This window comes from Eleginops maclovinus, chromosome 17, assembly GCF_036324505.1.
Source record: "Eleginops maclovinus isolate JMC-PN-2008 ecotype Puerto Natales chromosome 17, JC_Emac_rtc_rv5, whole genome shotgun sequence".
NCBI classification, from domain to species: Eukaryota; Metazoa; Chordata; class Actinopteri; order Perciformes; family Eleginopidae; genus Eleginops; species Eleginops maclovinus.
In genome coordinates this window covers 8,039,524-8,049,225 of record NC_086365.1, presented here as the reverse complement: position 1 = coordinate 8,049,225, position 9,702 = coordinate 8,039,524, and positions in this window count along the sequence as shown.

Below are 9,702 nucleotides of genomic sequence, written 5' to 3'. Positions count from 1 at the left end.
CAATATACGATTGAATTTACTACAACAATTAGACAACAACTCTTATCCCTGTACAGGAAATACAGGCTGGAAACTTATCTTATCAATCATCCTTAAATCATTCAATCAGGAAGCCAAAGCATGACTGACAGGAGAAGATTAAACAAGAGTGTGTAAATGATAAAGTCATAAAAATAAAACAAGGTCAAAACTAATTCACACAATTCACTAGCTTATTTTGAATTCAACCTAGAGACAACATAACCCTGTGTGTGTGAGAGGACACAGCTGGATGGACGTAATTTCAGTGTGTGTCTTTTTGTGTGTGTATGTGGGGGGAAAAGGCGAGGTGTCTGGTTAACCATAGACTGAGCTCTTTTTCTATTTCACACACAAACCATCACTTGCATTGCACTGCAGGCTTGAAATCTAGGTCACAGTAACACACACAGAAACACACACACGCACAAAAAATGTAAGGGTTCGACAGAAAGAAAGAACAATCAGATGTGACGAGCCTGGATCTGGCAGCTGAACCACTTTAGAGCAGAACCCCCCCTCTCTAAAAACACATCTCATCAGTTTGGGGTGTAATGTTTCTTTTGTGTTGTAGCCATTTTTCGCACCCTGTCTCGCTTGCCCCGCTATGACTTTTAGACTAGACAGAAAATATGTGAATGTGGAGCAGTCTGCTGTGGGTTTGAGGTGTGAGCAGAGAGACAAGTTTCTCTAGCTGAGTAAAAGTCACTCATACCTTGATGTTTGGTGAAAATAATATCACTTACAAATGACAGCTAATGAGACCAGGTTAGAGTAACTCTCAGCTGTACGCAAAAACAGGGAAATAAGCTTGAATATTTGAATAAAATATTTACATTTGTTGAGTTTGCGGCAGTGGGCCCTCAGTTTACACATGCATTGATGTTATAAAAATTGGTGATAAATGTTAGAAAGAAAAATAACTGTGCCATGGGGAATGTACTTTTTCTCCACCTTTTCCTAAAACCTGAGCAGGGACAACATATTTGATAGAAAAACTACCAATATTTAAATAAATAAAGGTCTAATGGTTCCTTAAGGTGTGAAAGCTGTCAAAACAAATCACTTTAATGGAAACATTGCTCTTTATTTGCCTTTGGGAACAGTTACCAGCGTTTTAGCGCCCCCTATAATGCATCATACTTTAATTGGTCGCAGGTGTAATCGTGTGATTCAACCTCTCTAATCCTCCGCAGCACGGACTGTAAACATTGTTCTTTATTTCAAACACCATTGGAGATCCAAAGTTGCCAAAACACCAAATACTGTATGTCACAGTAAACTTCTTTAAATGTGTATAAAATGACGCACAAGACACCTGACACAGTTCCCTTTAACGGACAGGTGCAGTCATTAACAACATGGATAATTGTGTTTAAATATTTGACTCATCAAAGTGTGAACATCAAGGAGCTTTAATGAAGGGTTTGTATAAAGAATACATACTGTAAAACTGTCAGACATTTCTTTTCTTTTTTACTAAAGCTAATAAGACATAAGGTAGAATCTAAGGAAACTGTATTTGACAGATCAAATATAGGACTCTATCTCCATTTAGCCAAATAGTAAACTGATTGAAATGATCACTATATTGATTTTTGATCATTTTAACCATGCTTTAAATGGTTGATGTTTTTCATTTCTGGTATTACTATTTATTGCTTTGCTTTTTACTCACTGGTGGAAGTTCAGTTGCCGTCTGTTTTCTCAACAAATCAACATGAAATTCAAACAGGCATCTCTATACATTCAAAAACAGAGTTCAAAGTGGCAGCTCAAATGGGAATTCCTCACTGTTCTCCACAGAAGGACCGTCAGTAAATCCTCAGATTTCACAGTACACTGTGAGCCAGCTGCATTATTCAGTAGCTGCGATGGAAATCTCTCCATGTGATCCTCTAAAATTGGCCCGTATCCACAGGATTATAAAAAAAACACTAGAACAAGTTTTTAAAAATGGTGCCAGAAATTCAAAAATGCACCCCCACTAGGAGAGGAATTTTAAACAGTCTGATGTGCACGGATCATTTCCAAATTCCATTCCTTATCATCAGTCTTTATTTCCGATGATTTGAACTGAGATGATGCATCCACTGCAAAAGAACGCAATCTGAAGCCAGCAAGGCATGATTCAGAAATGAAGCATTCCCTGAGCTTTTGGTGAGCTAATAGACGTCAGAGTGGAGGCACATTGATGCTGCGCTCATGTTATTTAGACACAAAGACACAACTCACAAGAACGGATGACGTATTTTTTGAAGGCTGACCTGGGAGATAGCATCACCAGGGCTCCGGAAAAAAACGCCATTTGATTTTGGAGTAGGGCAGAAAATAAGTACCATTGCAAACGTTTATTATAATACACATAACAGTCAGCAGGATCACACACTGCCACCACTTGTATAATAGTTGAAGCGTGAAGGCAATTGCCAGAAGTAAAAGGCTAACCAACATACATCATCCGTTGCTAGGCTAAAGGCAGCTAATGTTTGGCCTGATGACGTTCAGTCGTCTTATTTAGCCGCCTGTTAGCAACTTCTGTGTCCTAAACGCAGCAGTTAGGACAATCAGCGGGGTATTAACTGATGTGTTTTTTGGGGTCGTTTTCTTTCTTAGAACAACACTTAAAAATGTCTTCAGCTTGTGTTAACCACATATCTTATTCTGGGCATCTAACCAAAAAAAAATAGGACAAAGGAACTAGAATTGCTGGAATGCTGACTCATTTCCCGGTTTTAGGACTCATTCCTGCACCCCTCTATTGATTAGATGTGTCCTATTTTGGACATCACACCTCTGCTAATAGGACGGAGCTCTTTCCTCTCTATTGTTCATTATTCATTAGTCATGAGGACGGCCTCCCATCTGCTGAGGCCCATTTCCATATGGCTGCACCAAGAGAGGCATACATCTAATATGTGCAGAGAGAGAGAGAGAGAGAGGGAGAGAGAGAGAGAGAAAGGGAGACAGAGAGACAGAGAGAAAGGGAGTGAGGGGGGGTGTAAATGCAGCTCTTTTTTACCCCCTTCATCTCTCTTTCCAAAGGTAATGCATTCATTGATGATATCATTGGGGGAATTGATGAAATGATAAAAGTGTGAATACATTTCTGCTTTGAACGGAGACAGCAGAGGACTCTTGGTGTTGGTATGGGTGGGCAGCAGGGGAGGGAATTTGGAAAAATAGAAATGTATTATTAGGAGTGGAGGAGTCCGCCTACATGGAAATTCCAATTAAAGTATCTGACAAGAAATGCTGAAAAAGATTCTAAGAACTTTCCCATTTTGCAAGACTAGAAACAAAACAAAGAGGTAAAATAAAGAGGAGGAACCACTTTGTGCCCTTTTTTGGCATCTGAGATATTTAATATATTCATAAAACAAATAAAAACCGTTATTACGTTTCATTGTTCTTGCAGTTTGATACTTAATTTTAAAAAGTGCTCTTCAGTGTATCATTTGGGAAAGATAATAGTTACATTTTTCCATTCATGTGTGTCAACTTGACATTTAGGAGATGAAAATAAAAGCCTGGTGATGAAATCGACTGACAAGTACCAGTTTTTAAATCAGAGATAAAATTGATCCTTGATGTTGTTATCATCCTCGCCGCCACATTAAAATGGAAAACAAATTCCAATACAACGTTTAAATGTGTTGAAAAGAATACCGTATATAATCCTTGAGATGCGTTTTGTCACCAGGCTAAAAACAAGGCTTTTTATTAGAGGTTTGAACACTGCATAGCATCTCTAAATGCAAAGTAATCCATCACCTCAACTCTTACATAACTCACGTGATGTAAATAAGAGCGGTGCTGCATGTAGAGCGAAGTACCAAGAGTTGTTCTGAGTAAATACACTTTTGGTTACCCATTTACCCAGCAAAAAAGTCAGTTTCACCCATCTTTGAGTTAATTATCAGAGGTGCTAATCTCATGTCGTCCTGTCATAGTGCACTGCACCATAGAGAGTGTTTAGGGCTGTGTGTGTGTGTGGTGTCAGTAATGTGAGACTCGACCTGTGTTGACGGTTGGGGGTCGGGAAGGTCGATGAAACTGTGTCAGGGAAATTTAAGCCCTCGCTGCAGCCACATATCAGCGTGCGTAAAAAACTAAAGCTGGTCCGATATTTATCCGTCTGACTTTTATTGAATATCAGATATCGTCCTATCATCAAATTCTTGTATGGAGTTTCTTTCTCAACAAAACTGCAGAAAATGTTTCACCTTTGCACTAGATTCTCTTTCTCTTGAACTCTTCTGATCAGAATCAGGAAACTTTATTTAAACTGGAGGAGATCGGGTTTTGTGGCAGTTGCTCCATTTTAGAATACAATGAAATAAACACATTTCATAAAACACAAGTTATGTAAAAATGTGATTAATGATCAAATAAATGCATCAAAATATGAATATGAGAGTAAAAGTGCACATTGTAAAATATGTTACATCAATAAATCTGTAGTGAAAATGTGTTTATTACAATATATTGATATTATTTTAAATAAATAAGTGTTTTAAATACTTTCACTTTTCCAATCTAACTTATTTCCATTCACAATTACTGAGTAAGGTACTTTCTTTACTCATTTCACCATTGTAGTCTTAAAAAACCAAGTTTCCAAGGATGACTTATTAAAATTACCCCAAAATATTCAATAAACAATTATATAAGATGGAAAAAGAGCTAATCCGCACAAAGCTGACACATTTAACTGTTTGTAATTGACTGATAATGCTTTTGAATGCCAGACTAAGGAGTTAAGAATTTCTCATATTTATTTCTTATTTTTATCTCAATAGCTCGTGTCCGTATCTCACAAATTCTGAGTTGTCTGCATACCAGCAGTTGGGCTGTCAAATGAAATATAAACAAAGCTCTTGAAAAAAGAGACCACAACAACCTCGTCAGTTTCTCTGGTTTTACTATGAACACTTTTTTAAATAGTTTTTATTCTATAAACTACTGAGAAAAGTTCTTGTGTTGGAATTCATCAGACACCGGAATGGAATGGCTGCCACTCATGTAGAAATTGAGATTTAAGAAAACATCTTTCTTCACAAATTAACTCGCCAGATGTTTAATGCAAGGCATTGCAATTAGTACGCTCTATTTGTGTGCACGTGTGCACGTGTACAGCATATGGACAAACATTCTTCTAGTCATAAACGATCCTGTATCTTCACCTGACAAAAAAAACATTTGAAACGTTTCCCGCTCCCGGCAGGTAAATTCAATTTCCCACTTTAAATGTTGCGGTTATCTTTTTCTCTCTCAAATAAGCCGACTCATTTCCTGTTGTGTGTCTCCATTATGAATCATGAACTGCTGCACAACCTTTAGTCATGCATTTGAGAGTGTGTGCGAAGGTGCATGTGTGTGTTATCAGGGTAAAGGTGTGTGTGTTTTTAAAAAAAAAATTCTACAGTAAAAAAACTCAGCTTATAATAATCCATGTGCTGGTATGCAATACGAAGAGAAGACAGGGGGTCGGGTGTAAAAGATGGCTGGGTGGAGGAGGAGTGTGTGTGTGTGTGTGTGTGTGTGTGTGTGTGTGTGTGTGTGTGTGTGTGTGTGTGTGTGTGTGTGTGTGTGTGTGTGTGTGTGTGTGTGTGCGTGTGCATGGTGGGGGGGTTTCTGGAGCAGCTGGTTGGCTGCTGGGCTGGTTTCCATGGTAACACATGTTAAAAAAATAGAACATGCTCCGTCCCCTCAGTCCCGTATTGATGCTCTGCACAAAAGAATAACAATTTACAATTGCCTGCTCTCTTCTTCTCCTCATTAACCCTTCCCTTAAATGCTTTCTTTACAAACTGGCAGATATTCAAATATGTGTTTTATTAAGAGACACTAAGCAGCCTCTCAAGGTGAAGGTTTTTCCTTCCTATGCAAATACTTTTTCTCCACAGAACCGTAAATAATTTGATTATTTTTAAAGCGTTTCCTTGATTTGATTCTGCTCGATATCAGTGGTAGAATTAGTTGAGCACCATGTACGGGGAAACCCACCAGAAACACTCCTTCACACCTTCAGCGCGACTCTAACAGGAAGTGAGATCACCTTTAACCCCGCAGAAACGGTGATAATATCTCTGTCTGCAACAAAGTGTTTAAAAAGTGTTGATTTTATTATCCTGACTGAAGGACCTGTGACTGCCCTGCGTTAAAAACGTGAATCTTTATTCAAAACACACAACTTTAATTTGAATTCTAGCGGAGACACCCCCCCTTCAAAAGATACTCCATGTTTTCTGGCGTTTTATTCTCTTTGTTAACGATGTGTTTTTTTCTGGCCTATTGTTTTTTTTATATTTAGTTTTGTACAGATATTTCTTAATATACTACATGTGTGTTTCCGACATTTGATTGTATGTTTTATGTTTTTGCTGAGATGTTAACGTCAACACTTTTACATCTTAGCTTATGGTGGCCAGTTTTTGTTACACAAAGCCACCTTACCCTGAACTGTTAAATATGTTTTTCTCAATTTTATTTTAACAGTCTTAATCCTATATTAAAGTATGTGCATTGTTTGTGTCTTGACAAAGGAGAATATCTGGAGCTTTGAAATAACAGTTATCCTAAAAAAAAAGTTCAACTAAATCCGGGGTTTATATTTGCAAGGTGCAGACATTAGAGGTTTACATTTTGATGTGTTTGGATATTTTCTATGGTCGGGTGGCACTTATTGTTCTATATACTGTAAATAAAAGCTAGCAGACTGAATGCACATGTCTTTTTATATATAGTTAAATAGAATAAAGGTGTAAAGAGTGAACAGTTGAATGAATGATGAAGATGTTGAGAAATCTGTCAGCCTTGAGCTTCCTCTGCACTGCAGCAGGTTGCTGTTGGCAGCAAATCTTAAGGATTGCTTCACATTGCAGAAGAGAGAGAAAGGGGTGCTGATCTTTGCAAAGAAAGCAAACACCTGCAGATTTTTGGGTGTAAATTGGAAGCCTTTGAAGGCTAACAAAACATCACTTATAAAAACATTGTTGTGCTTGATATATGTACAAAAGAAAACTGGATTCTTGGGAAATTACACACAAAAACAGAGGCTTCTGATACAGTTTCTGGGGAGTGGTTGCTTTCCTGTGTTAACTAAATGTTACAGTTCAGGGGAAATGATAGGCTGTTAGCTGTTTCTTCATTTAACATATCAGTTATTGTATTTCAACACTGCTCAGCATTTCTACAGTACAGGAGAGGACAATAAAAGGCATTATGGTAAGAAGAAGTAAAGTACAAGAAAAACAAAGACCAACCGAAATAACCAACCAAGTAAAAACCAACAAAAATAGATAAAAACTAGAAACAACTTTGATGTACATTAAATGTAAAATGAGAGTTGGGAAAAAAGGAGCGTGTGTCTGTCACTACAAAGCTGTTTAGTTAGACAGAATACACTGTTAGACAGTTCAATACAGTAGTGGATATTACTTAATTATTTCTGCTAGAAAGATACATGAAATATGTGATGTAGAGCACAAGGCCAAGACATTCATTCCAGCCGCCACTCGCTTTAGGCGCTTGTCCTTGGTTGTAGATACTGAATCTATGAAAACAGACTCTTAAATGAATCTTTAATTCAGCTCATAGAGGAGTGAACATGCTGGCAACATGTGTTTTGTAAGGGATTATTGTTGGTAAAAGGCAATTAACGAAGACATAAAGATGAATATCTAAAAGTGTACTTGGCAAAGGTTATTGACGTTATAGAGGGTTAATGTGGAGGCCTCTGTAGAGCGGCATGGTTTGTGGTGAATATTTAAACTCTCAGGTGGACTGCCCTTCGTGCTTCAAAGATAAGGGGCAAAAATGAACAAAGTGTAGAAAGTAATTAACTGAGGCGACAAATCTCCTGTTTTGCACACAAATTGATAAACTGATTGTTAACTGGATGTATTTTTTTATCAAAAGACTCTGTCACAGGTTACATTTACCATTTACCAGTTGTAACGTGAAGCACCTTGAGATTTTGCTGCATTTCAAAGTATGAATTAATTGCATTTATTATGATTCATTTTAGAGGCCGAACGTGGTAAAACTCTTCAGCATGTTCACAATAAAAGTGCAAGCAATTAAAGAAGAATGTGTATTTTGTTTCCTAGGTGGTTTATCACCAAACCATCACATTCAGAGCACAGGACAGTAGAAGGCGTTCAAAAAAGAAAAAGCGAACTAAATTAATTTATCCTATTAATATTCCAACTAAACAAGCTTCAGTAACACTATGTGCGGCATAGCGTCGGTAGGATGTAATGCGAACTCCGAAACTAGGGGTCATGCAATGTACTGTATGTCTACATCTCATTCAGATGATGCTTCTATCCAAATTACATTTCAATAAGTGCCATGAACAATAAGGATATTGTGGTATGTGGCTGTCTGCCTCTGTTTTCATAGGGTTTATGAACAATTACCCTTACCCAATTACCCCTAATAAAACTATTAAAGATGCCAAACACTCTTATAGCAAAGGAAGTTACAACACACAAAGACTTTCCTTCTTGTCCTGTTTAAAAGAAAAGTACATTACTAAGTGAAGCAACCTCTGTCCGCAAAACTTAACAAAAAAACCCACTTTAAATCAAATTGCAGTCAAGGCACCATGTAGCGAATCTACGCAGGGATAAAGACCATTTTCTTTTAGAGAGCTTTCTGTTTGTTCAATTTATCATTGATCAAACAATACGTACTGTAAACCAATGGTTTGTATGTGTGTGTGTGTGTGTGTGTGTGTGTGTGTGTGTGTGTGTGTGTGTGTGTGTGTGTGTGTGTGTGTGTGTGTGTGTGTGTGTGTGTGTGTGTGTGTGTGTGTCAGACATCGGCTGCTGCTATCTGCACTTAAGGGTATCTGATCTCCTGATTTGTGATTGGCTGCGGAGGCGGAGAGGCTGGATAGAGGGATAAATGGAGATAGGGATGGATGGGCCTTTGATCATAATTAAGATAATGGACACAAATCGAGGACCTAAGTCATATTCTAAACATAAATGGCATATATAGTTATTTTATTGTGAGCAATATATCAAACTGGGACATTTAATCTCACTTATTATTATTTAATAGTATTGCTTTCCCCAAATTCATCATCCTGAAAGTATTTGTTGGCCTTCATGCTGCACACACAAGGGCTAATACACGAGCACTGGCGCCTCCTGCTGGAGAAAAGACTAACTCATTAAATCTACACTTTTTTGTGTCTGTGATGTTTTTTCCTCACTGCAGAAAATATTCATGTCTGGGCTTATTTAATTATAATAAAACTAAACTAAGGAGGGGTTGTGACACTCATCGTTTGAAGCATTTTCTTAAATTAAAAGTTATTAGTTTAAAACGTTTTAATCTGTGTTGTTCTAAGATGGCACACATTTATTTCATTGTTTCTTTTAATGGACAAAAGACAAAACACAAGAGTAAAACACATTTTAAACAGGATTTATCTCGTGTTCAGTCATTTCAAAACACTATAAAACGTGTATGATAAAAGTAAAACGTGTGTATGATGCCTATCATTTGTATATTAAGATAAACATATTAAAGCATAGTGTTACTTTTCTGTTGAGGAAATACTGAATACATTTTTGGAATCTAATCATATTTTAGGGGTTTTCTGAATCTGTGTCAAACTTACTGTGTCAAAAAGGTACATTTCCCCTGAAAATCGAACTTTTGAGA